The sequence below is a fragment of the Elaeis guineensis genome, chromosome 12 (genome assembly GCF_000442705.2).
Source record: "Elaeis guineensis isolate ETL-2024a chromosome 12, EG11, whole genome shotgun sequence".
Classification (NCBI taxonomy): domain Eukaryota; kingdom Viridiplantae; phylum Streptophyta; class Magnoliopsida; order Arecales; family Arecaceae; genus Elaeis; species Elaeis guineensis.
In genome coordinates this window covers 36,888,596-36,907,696 of record NC_026004.2, presented here as the reverse complement: position 1 = coordinate 36,907,696, position 19,101 = coordinate 36,888,596, and the positions used below count along the sequence as shown (strand labels likewise).

At 36.4% G+C, this 19,101-nt stretch overlaps 1 protein-coding gene across 8 annotated transcripts in view; it reads right to left on the bottom strand.

Moving 5' to 3' along the window:
• Positions 1 to 19,101, bottom strand: part of LOC105035011 (barley B recombinant-like protein D) — a 58,069-nt gene that overhangs the window by 20,023 nt on the left and 18,945 nt on the right. For 2 of the 8 annotated variants that reach the window (XM_073246598.1, XM_073246600.1), the window contains exon 3: positions 15,736 to 16,011. The exons of the other annotated variants lie outside the window; for them this stretch is intronic. The gene's annotated coding sequence lies outside the window, so the exon portion shown is untranslated. The remainder of the gene's footprint in view (positions 1 to 15,735; positions 16,012 to 19,101) is intronic. 8 annotated transcript variants of the gene reach the window in all.

Sequence of the window (19,101 nt, the reverse complement as noted above, 5' to 3'; positions counted from 1 at the left end):
TGCAAAAAAGCAACCGGTGATAATCAGAAAGTAGGATGATGTACAAAACAGAAAAAGAAAAAGAGCTACTAACATGAGGAAATTTAACTAGAATGGTTATTTGTCATTCAAATCAACTGTTTCTAATATTACACTGTAAATCACAGAACCAGAGAGATGCATGGAGAACATCTTAGGAAGATCCAAAAACTGTATAAAATATGACTAAACATATGTACATAAAAAGGCAATAGATATTGTCGCAGTGTCCCTTCTTTTTTGCTTGTATCTGGCAACATTTCTTAAATTTACGTCAGTGACTTTTCCTGCTTCGTTTACATGCCCACATATCTAGAAGCAGCATGATGGATAAAATCATGGTTACGGATTATTAAGTGCAGGTTATCACAGTTTTCATAAAATTATGCATCAAGTTCATCCCTGAACAGTGAATCTACTTTTTGCTTGTTGAGGATACGAGGACCATATCCAGAGAACATGGTATTCACTGCCATGCTTCAATTGACAGTACATAGTTCATACGCAAATTCTTTTAATTATTCTCTTCCTCCATTCTTTTAGTTTCTTTTTCTTTTTTGTTGGGGGTGGAGGAGACGTGTTAGAAAATCGGGTAGGATGCATGCATAGATTTCAAAAATCTTTTTTAAGAGTAGCGAAAACAAATCGGATTAAACCTTTTAACCCCACATGCATTAGATCTCCTCTAATCCTATCCGAGCCCAGGGATAAAAACATGCATATATAATCTGAAAAAAAAAACAAAGAAGAGATCAAATCTCAGTATCTTTGCACGGATAGAAATACACCGCTTCCGATGATCTTAGATTCGAAGGTCCTTAAGCCACACACGTGTCCGATCTCTATAAATATCCACCGGGATCAACCTTGAATCCTTCTTCTCGTGGTAGATCCTTCTTCTTCAAATAGGATCTTTGCCTCTTGGAATCTTGATCAGTAATTGATCTTGACTGCAACTTCAACCCTTGAACTGCAGCTTCTTCTCCTTGTTTCTTGCTGTAGAAGAGACCCTTCTCAACTCAAGCATGTAGAAGATGGACGCCCAACCCTGGGTGTGGGAAAGAGAAAAGGAAGAGAGGATGAAGCTTGGAGAGGAGAGAGGAAAAATTTTGAATTCTCAAAATTCAATTTTTAATTAAACCCTAAGAGATTATCTTTTATATAGACCCTTCCTTGATCCAAATCAAAAACCAATCAACCTAAAAAGGCTAGTCCTTATCTCATAAGGATTTCTACCTTTTTAATTTGATTATTTCTCATTAAAACTAGACTTAATTGATAGCATCTTAATCTCTTTTGGCAAGCAGATGGGGCATCCCAGTCAAAATAGGCAGACTAAGTGGGTGCCCCTCATCTAATGAGATAGGTAGTTGGGGTGCCAACCCTTGGCGCCCCTTCTAGGGTTTTTCATGCAAGAGAGGGGGCATGGCCCCTCTCTCTCTCCTTCCATGCCAAACCAAGAAGAGGGAGAAGGTCCCTCTCTCTTCCTTATACCATTCCAAGAGGTTGGCGCCCCTTGGACCTTCCAAAAAAGAGAGGATGGTGCTCTCTTCTTTCCATCAATTCCTTGCTTCAAAAGAAAATATCAAAGGAGAAAAAGAGGAGATTAGATTGCCAACTCATTGACATGATCTAATCCTCTTGGGTTCACAATTAGGTGCCCAGCTAAATCCAAATGGATTTAGATTAGATTCAAGGCTATAGACTTGATCCAATCGAAGTTCATAGAAAAATTAGGTTTAACCATGTGCCAGCATGGTTCTCTTAAACCCAATAGGATTTCAATAAATCCTAACCCAATTAGAACTTCACAAGTCCAATTGATTAATTCAAGATTAAATCTCTTAATATGTGACCCCATAGATTCCATTCTATCTAGTAGTGAGATATATTGTGATCTCCATCATAATATCATCGAAACTCCTTTCGATGGGTTGGAACAATTTGAACTCTATCCTTCGAGGGTCATCGATCATCAAAACGATGCCCGATGAGTCCCACATCTACCAGTGACACCTAACAGTATGTAGTAGCAATCCAGTAGAATGAAAGTATGAACCTCTAAATGCAGTTATCGTATAATTCAGTTCTTCTATCGTGAGTCTCGACTTGACAGAGGTCATGGAGAATTCGTTAGACCCTATCGTCAGTCATATGCAAGATTGGCTCGATTAGAGTTCATTTATGAATCCCGTGAAAACTCTTTTCCAGCATTCACACTTGCTTTAGCCAAAGATTTTCTGAACTCAATTTTGCAAATCATATAGAACTTCTCTTTTTCCATCAAAATCGATAGATTTCATCTAGATGCATCCTATTCTAAACAGCGAATCTGAATCTACTGTAGCCAACATACACAGCAAGGACCCAAATGGCTAAGGACCAAGATAATGTGCAGTCAAACTCAATAGCCTCGCTACGAATAGCCGATGACACCGCAGGTCAAAAGATCACTCACACCACTGCAGCACCAAAACAATCACTGACAAGTGAGTAGACATCCAAGTGGTTTCTCGTATTGATCACGCTCAGTACAAGTTATTCTCTAACAACCACCCGCACCTCACCCCAATATCCCTACACTGTAGATCCGAGACTCATCTACCCACAAAGAAGATGAACCATGCACCGATCTCGAATGAATGGATCACTGTCCTCCGTGATGATCTTTTGATCGGGAGCATTTAGAAACTAACCACTAATAATGTATGTCTCAAATTTTCAATACTTTGAGAATATACAAAATCATCTTTGCTAATTTCTAGGACAAATCATAGACACAAACATGATTGGAATAAAAAAATTATTTTATTAATAATAAAAATATTACAAGTACAAGATTAAGCCTTGAAATTACAAAATGTATCAGCCAACAATTGATTTCTAAGACACATTTCTAACAAACTCCCACTTGACCTAGAGCCAATGGGCCATATACCTAAGACTCATCTTCTCAAGATGAGTTTCAATCTACTGCTGGCTGAGAAGCTTGGTCAGCGGGTCAGCCAAGTTGTGCGTAGAGTCAACTCTCTGCACCTCGACGAACTTCTTCTCGAGGTATTCGCATATGATGTGAAATTGCCGCTCTACATGCTTGAACTTCTGGTGAGACCTGAGCTCCTTAACAAGGGCTATGATGCCGTTGTTGTCGTAATGCAGTGCAATGACATCTGATGTCATCACACCCAGCAATGCAATGAACTTCTTAAACCAAAAAGCTTCCTTAGCAGTTTCAGAGACAGCGACGTACTCAGCTTCCATGATCGAATCTGTAATGATCGGCTGCTTGAAACTTTTCCAACTAATCGCACCACCATTACATAAGAAAATACACCCCGATATAGACTTTCTATCATCGACATCAGTCATAAAGTCTGAATCGGTGTATCCCTCAACTTTCAGCTTCGATCCTCCACCAAAGACGACCAACAAATTCTTAGTTCTTCTCAAATACTTAAGAATATTTTTCACAGCAATCTGGTGCTCTTCACCTGGATTTGCCTGATATCTGCTTATGACACTCACGGTAAGAGCTATATCAGGTCGTGTACATAACATGACATATATGAGGCTCCCTATTATCGAAACATAAGAGATCTTGCTCATGCACGGGATCTCTTCAGATGTGTTGGGACACATCTTGGAGAGATAAATGCCATGTCTAAGGGGCAAAAGACCCCTCTTAGAGTTTTCCATGCTGAATCTCTTCAGCACCTCCTCTATGTTCATTCGCTGTGAGAGTCCTATCATTCTCTTAGATCTATCCCTATAGACTTTTATACCAAGAATGTAGAAAGCTTCTCCTAGATCTTTTATGGCAAACTCTTTTGATAACCATACTTTGATCGATGTCAGTATGGAAATATCATTTCCAATTAGGAGGATGTCATCCACGTATAATACGAGGAATGAGACAGCGCTCCCATTGATCTTTTTGTACACATAGCTCCTCGTTTTTAATGAAATCAAACATTTTGATCACATCATTAAAGCGAGTGTTCCAACTCCAAGATACTTGCTTGAGTTCATATATGGACCTTTACAACTTGCAGACCTTGTGATCACTATCACTGGATGTGAAACCCAAAGGCTGCTCTATATAGATATCTTCCTCAAGATATCCATTTAGGAAAACAGTTTTCACATCCATCTGCTAAATTTCATAATCATAAAAAGTTGTTATCGCAAGCAGAGTACGGATAGATTTCAGCATGACCATGGATGAAAAAATTTCATGATAGTCAACGCGAAGCCTTTCGCGACCAGCCTTGCCTTATAGGTCTCTACCTTATCATCTGACTTAATTTTTCTTTTATAAATCTATTTACGCCCAATAGGTACAATACCTTCAAATGGATCTACTAAGGACCAAATTTGGTTGGAATGCATGGAGTTAATTTCTGACTTCATCACTTCCATCCATTTCTCACAGTCTATATCTAACATTGCCTCATCATAGGTCTTGAGATCATTCCTAATATCCCTATCTCCCATAAGGAATGCTTCCTCTAAATTTTCTGTAAGAATACCTAAGTACCTTTCAGGAGGACGGAAGATCCTACTTGATCTACGAGGTGGAAGTACCACATCTACTGGCTCACTACTGGGTTCAGGTTCTTAAACTCGATACTCTTGAAGGACTTTCTCTTCGAACTCAATCTTCCTTCCACTGTCTCCATCTTGGATAAACTTTTTCTCTAAGAAGATGACATGACGGCTCACAATCGCATTGTGATCCTCAGGAAGATAGTAGTATCTCATGATTTTCTTAGGATACCCTATAAGCGAGCCCTAAAATACCTAACCTCTAACTTGTCCATCTGCTATCGCTTGACATTGGTCACGCTCCGAACCCAACATCCGGATTGGATACGTGATGGCCGCACACTCCTTAGAGTGTCCTAAAGAACATGCAAGGCCTAAAATAATTTATTACAATATCTCAATAACTATAAATGATAATGATCTATTTTCATAATAATGAGCAAAATTTATACAATTATAAATTCAATTCCTTCTATCATCCGACTGGATATCAATAATGCTCTATCTATTCATCTGCTCACCCGCAAACTCAAACCATAGTCAATCATGAGCATCTTGTAACTCTGAGAAGAAAAAAGAGATGAGCTTTATAGCCCAATAAGAGTTCCACATATCACACTAATATAATAATATATCTGAAAATAAGAATAAGCAATAAAACATAAAATCTCATGTTCAATATCCAAAATACTGCAAACATCCATAAATTATCTGTCTTGTCAAAATAGATGCATCATCATATGTTAACGGATGAAAAATTTTTATTCAGTATTAGTTTCATGTCTTGTCCTCTATTTCTTTTTTCATAATCATATAATCTTTAATATTTTTCTTTCCGACTCTGGACTAACCAAGATCATGCCTCAATCTTCATCTAATCCAAATATCTCGCTTAAGTCATAAAGACTGCCCCAGACATAAGCTCCTGACGAACTGTCCCAAGATGAGCTCCCGACCGACTGTCCCACGTATAAAAGCCCATGGGAGCTGTCCCAGGCATAAGCTCCTGACGAGCTGTCTCAGGCATGAGCTCTTGACCGGCTGATCCACGTATAAACCCATGAAGACTATCCCAGGCATAAGCTCCTAGCAGGCTGTCCCAGGCATAAGCTCCTGACGGACTGCTCCACATAACGAGACTAGTCCAAACCATATTTTTTCCATCTAGTTATTTAGATTGCTTTCATCATATCAATTTCTAGTTTACAGTTGACCAAATTGAATATATCATATCCACATACTCATATAATCAATCACTATAATATATATATATATATATAATCCATATATAAGGCATTCATACTAAAAATTAATAAATAATGGTATCTCAAATACAATACATCCATCACACGAGTTCAATAATATAAAACCAACGGTACAAATCCAACAATAAAAATAGTATATATAATGATGATAATGTACAGAAATTCTTACCTCTATTAATGATTGATCCAAGCACAACAATCAACGAACTCTTTGATTTACAAATTTTGAAAATAAAATATTATGATTGATATCTTATGCAGACAGTCGCATCTCTACATGACCAGGATCAAACATAAAAATCATATATGGAAAAATTACGGATAAATGATCCTAATGACATAAATCCAAGATCTCTCTTAGAATTAACCAAAATCAGGATTACTTAAGTACCTGGACCCTCCATTGATCCGTAAGACTCCTAGAGAAAGAAATTCATGAAGAAAGAGAAAATTTTTGAGAGAGAAAGTAGAGAGAGAAGCTGGTAGAGTGAGAAAATAGAGAGAGAAACTCACTAGATTTACAATCTGAATCAAACCTTTCTCGATGTCCTCTTGTCCAAAAAGTTGTTCTCCTGTATATTCAAATTAATATTTCGAAATAAATCAAATTAATCAAATTAATCATCTAAAATTCTCTATTGGGATTCTTCAGGGTCCACGCCTGGTCTCAAAATCTTTCTTCTAGAATTTCCCATAATCCATCTAAGAGAAATAATTAAAAATTATTTGACCAACTAAAAAAAATTAATTAATAAACCAAAGAAGAGAGAGAAGGACTCTCTTCTCCCTTTCTCTTAAAACAGGGGATCCTTTCCCATTCTCCCTTTCCCATGCGTGGCCACCGACCACTAGAACCAACCACCCACGGTGGCTCCCAGTGGCGGCGAACACCACGGCACCAGCAACGGCCCCAATGGCAGATGTTGTCGGCGATGAAAGGTGAAACCAAGAACAAAACAAGGGCTGCCCTATTTCACAGTAAATCCGACGACCACCGGCTCCAATCCGAGGATTGATGACGAAAGGATGACCGAGAAAAGAAAGAAAAGGAGGAAGGGAAGGAGTTACCATGGTCCAGAGGAGCCATAGGAGATTTCCGACGATCTCGTTGGTGAAATCCCAAGAAAAGAACAATGAACAGACCCAAATCGACGGCAATTTTTCTAAGGAATCGGTGACGATTTCTTGAGAAATTCGTGAGGAAATTCAAGGGAGGGGAAAAGCCCTTTTTATAAATAGATTGTTAGGGATTTAATCCAAATTTTTGAAAGCCCCAACACCATTTTCCTAGCCAAAGTTGGAGAAGAGGAAGACTCCCGAGGGAAGAGGAAGACTCTCGAGGCTCCCAGCACAATGGGTGAGGTTTTGGATTTTTTTTTTGGATAGGTTATTACATTCTCCTCTCCTTAAAATAATTTCATCATCGAAATTAACTTGATCAATAACCTTAAAAATACATCGATTATGTCATCCTCAAGCTTCGAATAGTCTATCTTTCATAGTACTTGTTTTACAAGATCTTGATATAACAAAATTATGTGACATCTCAAACTCATTCCCTTCGTGTTGGTTTCTTAATTTTTTTTTTCAAACAAACAATAATATTTTAATCGAATATTAAAATACCAAAATTCTTTGTCCATTATATTGATTGGTTAACCCATTACCTTTAATATAAACTAAAGATAGCCTAAACATCAAACACTCCTCATAATTATAGGCTTCTTTTGCTTTTGACCTTCCAATAATTTTAACTGAACTTCCTTCTTAGAAAAACCTCAACCTTCTACATCAGTTCAAGTAACAATGTTAAATCTCGAAAAATAAGATCTGTGCCAAGACATTTTAGATTTGAACTAACAAAAGAACTATCAAGCTGTTAACAATAAACTTGAGATATCTAAGATTTCTTGACATTATCTGCAATGAAGTAACCTATTGGCAAAAATTGCACGCCTATGATTAGATTAGGTCAAAAATTAGTAGTATCCTTTCATTATCAATAAAATCCTTCCTTATTTGCAGCTAATGTATTCCATCATAATATCTTTTGATTCAAAGGATTAATGCTTCTAATGAGTTTAAACTACCATGTTTCTGCTGCGCACTCTGATCTTAATTTACTAAATTATATAGGTTTATCGAAAGATAAAAATATCCTTGTATGTTAGATCAATCAAAGATAGATCCAACCTTCAAATTTTTATATAGAACTTAAAGCAAAACTTTAAGTTTCTTTATCTTTACTATCCTTTGGGCATAGCACATCAAAAATTAAATCTTGATCCACTTTCTATGTTTGAAATCATTGCATAAGCTTCATCAAGAATCCAACATATCTAGAATTAATTAGAGTTAACCTTGAATTTACCTTACGATCATTTAGACAATTTCTAAACCAATATTTCTTTATAAAAGAAATAACTTCAACTTGAACAAACTAGAAGAACTGAAGTCAACTTCATTGTAAGTAGAATCAACTTGGTTATTTCTTGCAAAGCTCCCTTCATCACAACCCTTAGCACCAATAGATAAATCCATGCAAAATCTTGTCCCTTATATAAGTCATTCAAAATTTAACAATAGCAAGATATCTTAGATCAGCTCAGAAATCTAAATTTTGATTTGAATAATTAATACACTCCACTATCTTCAACAATCATAAGAAAAATTAAGGAATCTAATCCAAAGATGGTAATACGAATTATTAAAGATTTCATCATAACGTATATATCATACTCTAACAAAACCAAATTTCTTAGTCAATTTAACAACAATATCAAAATACCTTAGATCCACTTAGAAAAGCAAACTTTCGACTTGAAATTCAATGCAATTCGAAAAATCAAGAAACCAAATCCAAATATGATATTTTGAATAACCAAAGATTTTACCAAGATGTGTATCTCATATTCTCATAATAAAATTCAAGTATAACTTTCATCCAAATTCGAGTTTTATATATGACCTCTCATAGGTTCAATGCTCGAAAATATTTTTCTCTCATATGATGCAATTTTTTTTAGACCACATCCTAACTTTCTTCTAATAAATTCAAAATTTGTAATGATTAGACAATTAATATCAAAATCAAAAAAGTTATCATGATCTCCACCCCTATAAGTTTATCATTTTAAAATCATCAAGTATACTCAACACAATATATCAATACCTCCTACTTCATTCCAAGATCAACACTTCTCATACTTAGGTCAATCCTATTAATTAAAATCTAAGATATAACTCATCAATTTTATTATAGACATCATACACCACTTATGCATAAATTTCATCATAGTATCTATTGATTCGAAATCCAAACATTGAATCCTTTCTTTTATGTCTATCATGTTCCTCATGATCATAACCTCAAATTCAAATATCACTAAAGTCACAATCCCGAATAATTATAACCTTAGGCTCAAATACCACTAAAGTCATATTTCCTAATGATTATAACCTAAACTCTAATATAATTTTATCACATCCTTAGTGATCATAATCTTAAGCTCTGATATTATCCATCATACTCTATTGATCATAATCTCAGAGTTTTGATATCACTTATATCACATCTCTAATGATCTTAAACCTAAGCTCTGATACCACTCTGTCATGATCTGAACCCAACATCCGGATCGAATACATGATAGCCGCACACTCCTTAGGATGCCCTAAAGAATATGCAAGGCCTAAAATAATTCATTACAATATCTCAATATTTATAAATAATAATGATCTATTTTCATAACAATGAGCAAAATTTATATAATTACAAATTCAATTCCTTCTATCATCCAACTGGATATCAATAACACTCTATCTATTCATCCGCTCATCTGCAAACCCAAATCATAGCCAATCATGAGCATCCTATAACTCTGAGAAGAAAAGAAAAAGAGGAGGGCTAAGCTTTACCGCCCAGTAAGAGTTCCACACATCACATCAATATAATAATATAATCTGAAAATAAAGATAAGCAATAAAATATAAAATCTCATGTTCAATATCCAGAATATTGCAAACATCCATAAATTATCTTATCAAAAGAGATGAATCATCATATGTTAACGGATGAAACACTTTTTTCAGTATTAGCTTCATGTCGTCCTCTATTTCTCTTTTCATAATCACATGATCTTTAACATTTTTCTTTCCAGCTCTGGACTAACCAAGATCATGTCTCAATCTCCATCTAATCCAAATATCTCGCTTAAGCCATAAAGGCTGTTCCAGACATAAACTCCTCACGAAATGTCCCAAGATAAGCTCCTGATCGGCTGTCCCACGTATAAAAGCCCGTAAGGACTGTCCCAGACATAAGCTCCTAGCGGACTGTCCCAAGCATGAACTCCTGACCGGCTGATCCATGTATAAGCCCGTGGAGGCTGTCTCAGACATAACCTCCTAGCAGGCTGTCCCAGGCATAAGCTCCTGACAGACCGTTCTACATGACGAGGCTAGTCCAAACCATATCTTTTCCATCTAGTTATTTAGGTTGCTTTCATCGTATCAATTTTTAGTTTACAGTTGACCAAATTGAGTATATCATATCCACATGCTCATATAATCAATCACTGATGTATATATATATATAGTCCACACATAAGGCATTCACGCTGAAAATTAATAAATAATATATATATATATATATATAATCCACACATAAGGCATTCACGCTGAAAATTAATAAATAATGGTATCTCAAATACAATAAATCCATCACACGAGTTCAACAACATAAAACCAATGGTACAAATCCAATAATAAAAGTAGTATATTAATGGTGATCATGTATAGAAATTCTTATCTCTATTGATGATTGATTCAAACACAACAATCAACGAACACTTTGATTTACGAATTTTGAAAATAAAATATTGTGCTTGACATCTTATGCAGACAGTCGCATCTCTACATGATCAGGATCAAACATAAAAATCATATATGGAGAAATTACAGATAAATGACCCTAATAACATAAATCCAAGACCTCTCCAGGATCAACCAAGATCAGGATTACTTAAGTACCTGGACCCTCCACTGATCCGTAAGACTCCTGGAGAAAGAAATCCATGAAGAAAGAGAAAATTCTAGAGAGAAGCTGGTAAAGGGAGAAAATAGAAAGAGAAATTAGGTTTACAATCTGTATCGAACCTTTCTCGATGTCCTCATCCAAGAAATATTCTCCTATATATTCAAATTAATATTTTAAAATAAATCAAATTAATCATTTAGAAATCTCTATTGGGATTCACCAGGATCCACACCTGGTCTCAAAATCTCTTCTAGAATTTCCCATAATCCATCTAAAAAAAATAATTAAAAATTATTTGATCAACTAAATAAAATTAATTAATAAACCAAAGGAGGAGAGAGGACTCTCTTCTCCCCTTCTCTTCAAACAAGGGATCCTCTACCGTTCTCCCTCTGCCACGCATGGCCACCGACCACCAAAACTAACCACCTAAGCGGCTCCCAGTGGCGGCAAACACCATGGCACCGGCGACGGCCCCAGTGGCGGATGTTGCTGGTGGCGAAAGGTGAAACCAAGAACAAAACAAGGACTGCCCTATTTCAAGGTAAATCCGATGATCGTCGACTCCAATCCGAGGATTGATGACAAGAGGATGACCGAAAAAAGAAAAAAAAGGAGGAAAGGGAAGGAGTTACCGCGGTCCAGAGGAGCCATAGGAGATTTCCGACGATCTCTTCGGTGAAATCCCAAGAAAAGAACTCATGAACAGACCCAAATTGGCGGTAATTTTTCCAAGGAATCGATGATGATTTCTTGAGGAATTCGTGAGGAAATTCAAGGAAGGGGAAAAGCACTTTTTATAGATGGATTTTTAGGGATTTAATCCAAGTTTTTGAAAGCCCCAAACACCATTTTTCCAGCCAAAGTCGGAGAAGAGAAAGACTCCATCGGGAGTCTTCCTTCTCCCAGCCTCACATGCACAATACGTGAGGTTTTGGATTTTTTTTTTGGATGGATTATTACAACATGGGCCTGACATCCCTAAATCTTAAGGTACCCAAGAGTTGATTTCTTACCATGCCATAACTCATATGGTGTGGTAAGAATGGATTTAGAGAAAATCCGATTCAAAAGATAAATCGCAGAAAGTAATGCATGTCTCTAGAGAAAGACAGGAAGGTCCGTGAAGCTCATCATGAACCGAACCATATCTAATAGGATCCGATTCTTCTTTTCGGATACCCCGTTGAGCTAAGATATTCCTGGAGGTATCCACTGTGAGACTATGCCATTATTCTTGAGATAGGTCCGAAATTTTTCACTAAGTTATTCCCCTCCTCGATCTGATCAAAGAACCTTTATAGATTTTCTGTTCTGTTTTTCTACTTCATGTCTGAACCCTATGAACTTTTCAAAGGCTTCAGACTTACGATGTATCAAATATATAAACCTATACCATGAATAATCATCAGTAAAAATTATGAAGTAGACAAAATCACCCCTGACTTGTACATCGAATGGACTACACACATCAATGTGTACCAAAGCTAATATCTCAGTGGCCTTTTTTCCTTGTCCCACAAAGGACAGCTTAGTCATTTTTTCTTGAAGACACGATTCATAAACCAGATAAGACTCGGAAGTCAATGGTCCGAGAAGACCATCTTTCTCCAGTTTGTTGAGTCTGTCCTCTCCTATATAGCCTAACTGAAGATGCCACAGATATTTTTGACTAATCCTATCTCTAAGTCTCTTAGACCCTATGGCATTCACAGTTTGCTCGTTAATATTGACACTCGCATTCATATGCAAATAATAAAGACCGTCAATCAAGAAAGCACGTGTAACAACTTTATTTCCAAAATAAATCAAACACATCTTTATTGAAATAAAAATTATAATTATCCTGTACCGGTACAGATATGGAAATCAAATTCCTACTGACTATAGGTACATAATAACAGTCTTTCAAAATTAAACTAATCCCTAACGATAATTATAGAGGATAGGTCCCAACGGCTATAGCAGCAACCCTTTCTCTATTGCCGATCTGGAGAGTGACCTCGCCTTCTCCCAACCCTCTAACTTCTTTAAGACCCTGCATAGAAGTGCACAAATGAGCACTTGAACCACAATCAAGAATCCAACTAGAAGAAAAGGAAACCGTTAGATTAGTTTCAATAACGAGCATATCAGACGTACCTTCAGAAAACCCATCCTTCTTCTTGTTCTTGACAGTCGCTAGGTAGGTCAGATAGTTCTTTCTCCAGTGGCCTTCGACGTTGCAATGGAAACACTTTTCTTTGTCATCAGCTTTCTTCGAAACCTGCTTCTTGGACTTGATCTCATTCTTTTGCTTCTTCGCAGGCTTCTTCTTCTTAAAAGAAGACTTTCTCTTAGAGGAAGCCCGCTCCACAATCAGAACTGTACCCTTTGAACTTTTCAAGGTACCATCTGCTGTCACCAGCATGTTCAGTAATTCGGACAAAGTGCTATCAATTTTATTCATATGGTAGTTCATAATGAACTGCCCATACGAATCAAAAAGAGACTGAAGGATCAAATCCACCTACAATTCCTTATCCATATTCATCCCAAGATTCTGAAACTCCTCGATGTCCTTGATCACTGTCAAAAAATGATCATTGACAGACTACCCATCATGCCTTTTCGCTCTGAATAGTCTGCGAGAGATCTCAAAATGAGCTATGCGATTTTGCTCACCATACAACTCTTACAGGTGAGTCAGTATCTCTTAGGCAGTCATATCTTCATGCTGTCACTGAAGATCATTGGACATGGACGCTAAAATATAACACTTTACCTTGTTATCTTCATCCATCCACTTCTCAAATACGGCTCGTTGATCAGAGGATGGACGAGCTGGTAACACATGCGCATCCTGATCAAGGATATGGGTAAGTTTCTCAGAACTGAGAATGATTCTCAAATTTCGAAACCAATCTTTATAGTTCGTACCGATCAACTTATTGGTATCGAGGATACGAGCTAAAGGATTTGCACTCGACATGATTATTTGCTGAGAGAATAGTTTCTAGTTAGATGTTTGTACTTATAAAATATTTATTCTAGAGACTTTAAAAAATAAACAAGGCTCCCACTATTTCTTTGAATCTCCGACACTCAGATGGAGAAACGAAAATCTATACGCGATCGGTTTCAAATGGATACTGCAGTCTCATTAATCTATACACACATCACCTAACCGTTATTAGTGAGCATAGACCAATGAGTGGACAATACCTTGTCCATTGCTTTATTAAGCAAGATGCAATGGGCTTGGTCTCTAAGTCCTGTGACCTCACCTAACAATTACTGACACAATTCTTAGTTAAGTTAGACCCATCGTTCACTAGCGGACACAAAACCGTCATTAGGACCCTCACCTAACAGTTATTGGGTTCAACCCCATCTCTACCTCAGGACATCAAATACCAATTGAGTGGTTATACCTTCCTGATGCAACCAAACCACTGTAACCAACCAAGAACGATCAACACCAGGAAGGCACCCGCATCTTTATAATGATGGAAGACATCTAGACTTAATATTTAATGAGGAGATTTAAGTTTAGGTCTCTTCTAAATCAGCAGATCTGACATCCGATTGATCAAATTCAGATCAGCACATTCATATGTCTAACCAGCCTAGTCGGCATGGGTGAACTCGAGTCAACAAGCAATCCAATGCGAAACTGAATCTCCCAAAATGACCAGATAAGTTAAGATGAGTGGGGGTTCCCCCATTGCTTTCCTTAGACATCAATCAAATTGATCAGATCAGACAATAGAACCAATTAAATAACCACCATCTAGATACTTGCCTTAGACACTAAATTGATCGATTAGAATCGATCAGATTAATCTATTGAAATGAACCCGAACCTCGGAGCCAAATTTGATCTTGAGTCAATCAATTCACATCAAAATGTGAATCGATGTGATTAAATACATCTAAATTTGATTTTGAGCCCCTTTGACCTAATCCTAATCAATCATTGATTAGGTTCAATCAACTGCTCAAAATCGACAAGGATTCTAACCTGATCTAATCAATTTGACCATAATTGTAGTTTGATCACTAGATCTAATTTGTTCATCTCATACCCACATACAATAACATAATTTTCAGATTCTAAAAATAATTTTTAAATTATGTTTCATTGTATGCATTAGTGGCTTATGATTTTGAAATAGTTTCAGATATAAACTTAATGTCATATATCATATATACGTAGTTTTAGAGATAAACTAAAACATATATCACATATACATCAAATTTCAGATCTAAAACAAAAAATATATATATCAAATACATGTATGATCAAATCTAAAATAATGATTAAAATATTTTAAAAATATTTTTCAAAAAATCGGTTCGCATCAAACTAGGACAACCTTTTCAATATAGGGAGTAAACCCTATATCAGGACAACCTTATATCAGTCCAATGCAAATATTTAATCATTCTAATTTTAGATCTAAACATGAAATAAGACATCATATACATCAATTTTTAGATCTAAAAGATTGATTTAATCGTTTCGAAAATAGTTCTCAAAACTGATCAATCTTGTGTTAGGATAATCTTTTCAATATACAGGATAAACTCTATACCAGAACAACCTTCTATCAGTTTAAGATCAATTTTAAATCAACAAAACTTTCAAATCTAAGACAAAAATCAGATTATATGTCTTCAAAAATCTGACTCTGATACCACTTGTAGAAAACTGAATAGGATGCATGCATAGATTTCAAAAATCTTTTTTAAGAGCAGTGAAAACAAATCGGATTAAATCTTTTAACCCCACATGCATTAGATCTCATCTAATCCTACTCAAGTCCAGGGATAAAGACATGCATATAATCTGAAAATAAAAACAAAGAAGAGATCAAATCTCAATACCTTTGCGCAGATAGAAATACACTTCCGATGATCTTAGATTCGAAGGTCCTTAAGCCGCACACGTGTCCGACCTCTATAAATATCCATCGGGATCAACTTTGAATCTTTCATCTCATGGTAAATCCTTCTTCTCTAAGTAGGATCTTTGCCTCTTTGAATCTTGGTCAGCAATTGATCTTGACTGCAACTTCAACTCTTGAACTGCAGCTTCTCCTTATTCCTTGCTGTCGAAGAGATCCTTCTCAACTCAAGCATGTGGAAGACGGACGCCCAACCCTTGGGTGTGGGAAAGAGAAAAGGAAGAGAGGATGAGGCGTGGAGAGGAGAGAGGAAAAGTTTTGAATTCTCAAAATTAAATTTTTAATTAAACTCTAAGAGACTATCTCTTTATATAGACCCTTCCTTGATCCAAATCAAGAACCAATCAATCTAAAAAGGCTAATCTTCATCTCATAAGGATTTCTACCTTTTTAATCTAATTATTTTTTATTAAAAGCAGACTTTAATTGATAGAATCTTAAACCTCTTTTGGCAAGCAGATGGGGTGCCCCAGTCAAAATAGACAGACTAAGTGGGCTCCCCTCATCTAATGGGGCAAGTAGTCGGGGCACCAACCCTTGGCGCCCCTTCTAGGGTTTTTCATGCCCCCTCTCTCTCTCCTTTGATGCCAAACCAAGAAGAGCGGGTGGGCCCTTCTCTCTTCCTTATACCATTCCAAGGGGTTGGCGCCCCTTGGACCTTCCAAAAAAAAGAGGATGGCACCATCTCTTCTTTCCATCAATTTTTCGCTTCAAAAGAAAATATCAAAGGAGAAAAAGAGAATTAGATTGCCAACTTATTGACATGATCTAATCCTCTTAAGCTCACAATTAGGCACTCAACTAAATCTAAATAGATTTAGGTTAGGTTCAAGACTATGGACTTGATCCAATCGAAGTTCAAAGAAGAATTAGGTTTAACCATGTGCTAGCATAGTTCTCTTAAATCCAATAGGATTTCAGTAAATCCTAACCCAATTAGAACTTCATAAGTCCAATTGGTTAATTCAAGATTAAATCCCTTAATGTGTGACCCCATAGGTTCCATTCTATTTGGTAGTGAGATATATTGTGATCTCCATCACAATATCATCGAAACTCCTTTCGATAGGTTGGAACAATTCTAACTCTACCCTTCGAAGGTCATCGATCATCAAGACGATGCCTGATAAGTCCCACAATCCACCAGTGACAAGACGTTATAGAGAGAAGATAAAATGGAGAAAGTATCAAAGCTTTCCTTTAGGGTTTAATTAGAAGGAACCACTTGTTTATCTGTTTCAGCATTTCACGCCTACTTTTGACAAACCTATTTTTTCCTATGTAGTTAAAGTATTTATTTGCTTGCCTAATTAGAAACTTCATAAGCACAATATCAGCTTATAGGGTAAAGGTGCGTTTGGTTCATGGTTGGATCCAGCATAACAAATATCTGACATAACCAGGGCCATGAGTTGCACTTAGAAGGCAAGACTGACCCATTCACTCCATAACTTCAGATCTGGCTGTGTCCAAGTATGGTTCATTCACCCAAGGTCTTGATTTTAAGGCAAAGAAGATTTTTAATAAGATTGAATTAATAAGACCCATGATTTTGAATCTCATGGGATGTGGGCATCTCAGTTTCCCCATGGAACGGGATGCCCTGTGTCCTACTCTATCTTGGTGGCCGTCTCAGTCAAGCATCCCAATACCTGCTCGAACTCGGTAATTGAGCTTTAGGCTTGGGCCAAATCTCGAGCTTCCCTTTTTTTATTTAAAAAAATATGGAATATGAAAAGAAAGAGCAGAGAATGGGGAGGATGGAGGGGGAGGAGAAAGGTGAGGATGGAGGAAGAGCGAGGACCGATAGTTACCTATTTATTCAATCTAAAGGAGGAAGGAGGATGGAGGGTTACCTATCTGTTCATATTTAATCCATTTAATCTATTATCTAGCCCTAGAGTTGTCTATTTAACCTATTATTTAAGATCCAGGCCAGGCCGGCTTTAAGGCCTAATCTTGAGTCTGGCCCAATTGATAGGCAAGCTCATATTTCAGACCTACCTCAGTCTATCATGCTTAAAACCCAAGTCCAACCCCATCTGAAAGCCTTCGAACTTGGAGAAGCCCTGTAGGCCGTCTGACCCGTAAATATGTCTAATAAGACACCTTTTTATATTTTTAATTTTTTAAATTTATCTTAAAGTTTTACTATTCTATTTGTTTTAAACATATTTGAACTCCAAAAATAATATATTTATGATAAATTGGCCCTATTTAAAATGAGCACTATAATGCATTATGGCCTACCAAGTTATTGGAGATCCTTCCTCGATTACTAAGAAACGATCTCTTATTATTGATGCTACATGAGTCCTTGATAAAGCAAAAATGATATTGTTTGATGGCAAGAGTTGCAATTTTTGCTAACTAAGCATGGTCACTTGTAAATAGAAATATAATTGTGAATACTATCTATCAGTAGGAATATATTTAGCAATCAGCAAGAATCTAAATATAGCACAATCCAAAAATACCTTATTAGCAGGGATCTAAATATATATACAAAATCAAAGAATACCTTATTAGCAGGGATAGCGATCAGCAAGAATCTAAATATAGCACAATCCAAGAATACCTTATCAGCAGAGATCTAAATATATATGCAAAATCCAAGAATACCTTATCAGCAAGGATCTAAATATAGCAATCAGTAGGAATATATTTAGCAATCAGCAGGAATCTAAATATAGGCTGTATTTTTATAGTTTGTATTACTATCTTTGGGGCTGTAATATATTATTGATTATCCTGTTTTGTATAGTTGTTGGTATAGGTTGTATTACTATATTTTTCTCTATTAAAGATCTATATAAAGAGACTCTCTGATCCCAAAGGAGAGAGGCAATTTTGGCATCCCAAACCATCATCTCTATTCTTGTTCTTGTCATGGTATCAGAGCAAAGGGCTTCTGAAACTACCGTCCTCATTTAGAGGGCTTTCTGGAGTCCGCTGCCCTCATTCAAGGATTCTTCTGCAGCATCTTGAGATCGTGGGAATCTGAAGTCTGGTATTTTTTTGAGAAACTTCTGTCAGGTTCGTTGCATATTTCTGTTTTGATCTCTCTAGCTTTCGAAATCTCTGTTCTTAATGGATACCAACACCAAAATTGCTGTAATTCTTGTATGTTTTAATGGGAAAAACTATTTTTTGTGGGAGTTTCATTTAAGATGTTTCATTATGGGTCAAGAACTTTGGGGTTTTGTTGATGGAAGTGAAGGCCAGCCTAGGGAAGATAAAGGAAATGAAAAAGAAGTAAAACACTGGCAGAAAAACAATGCAAAAA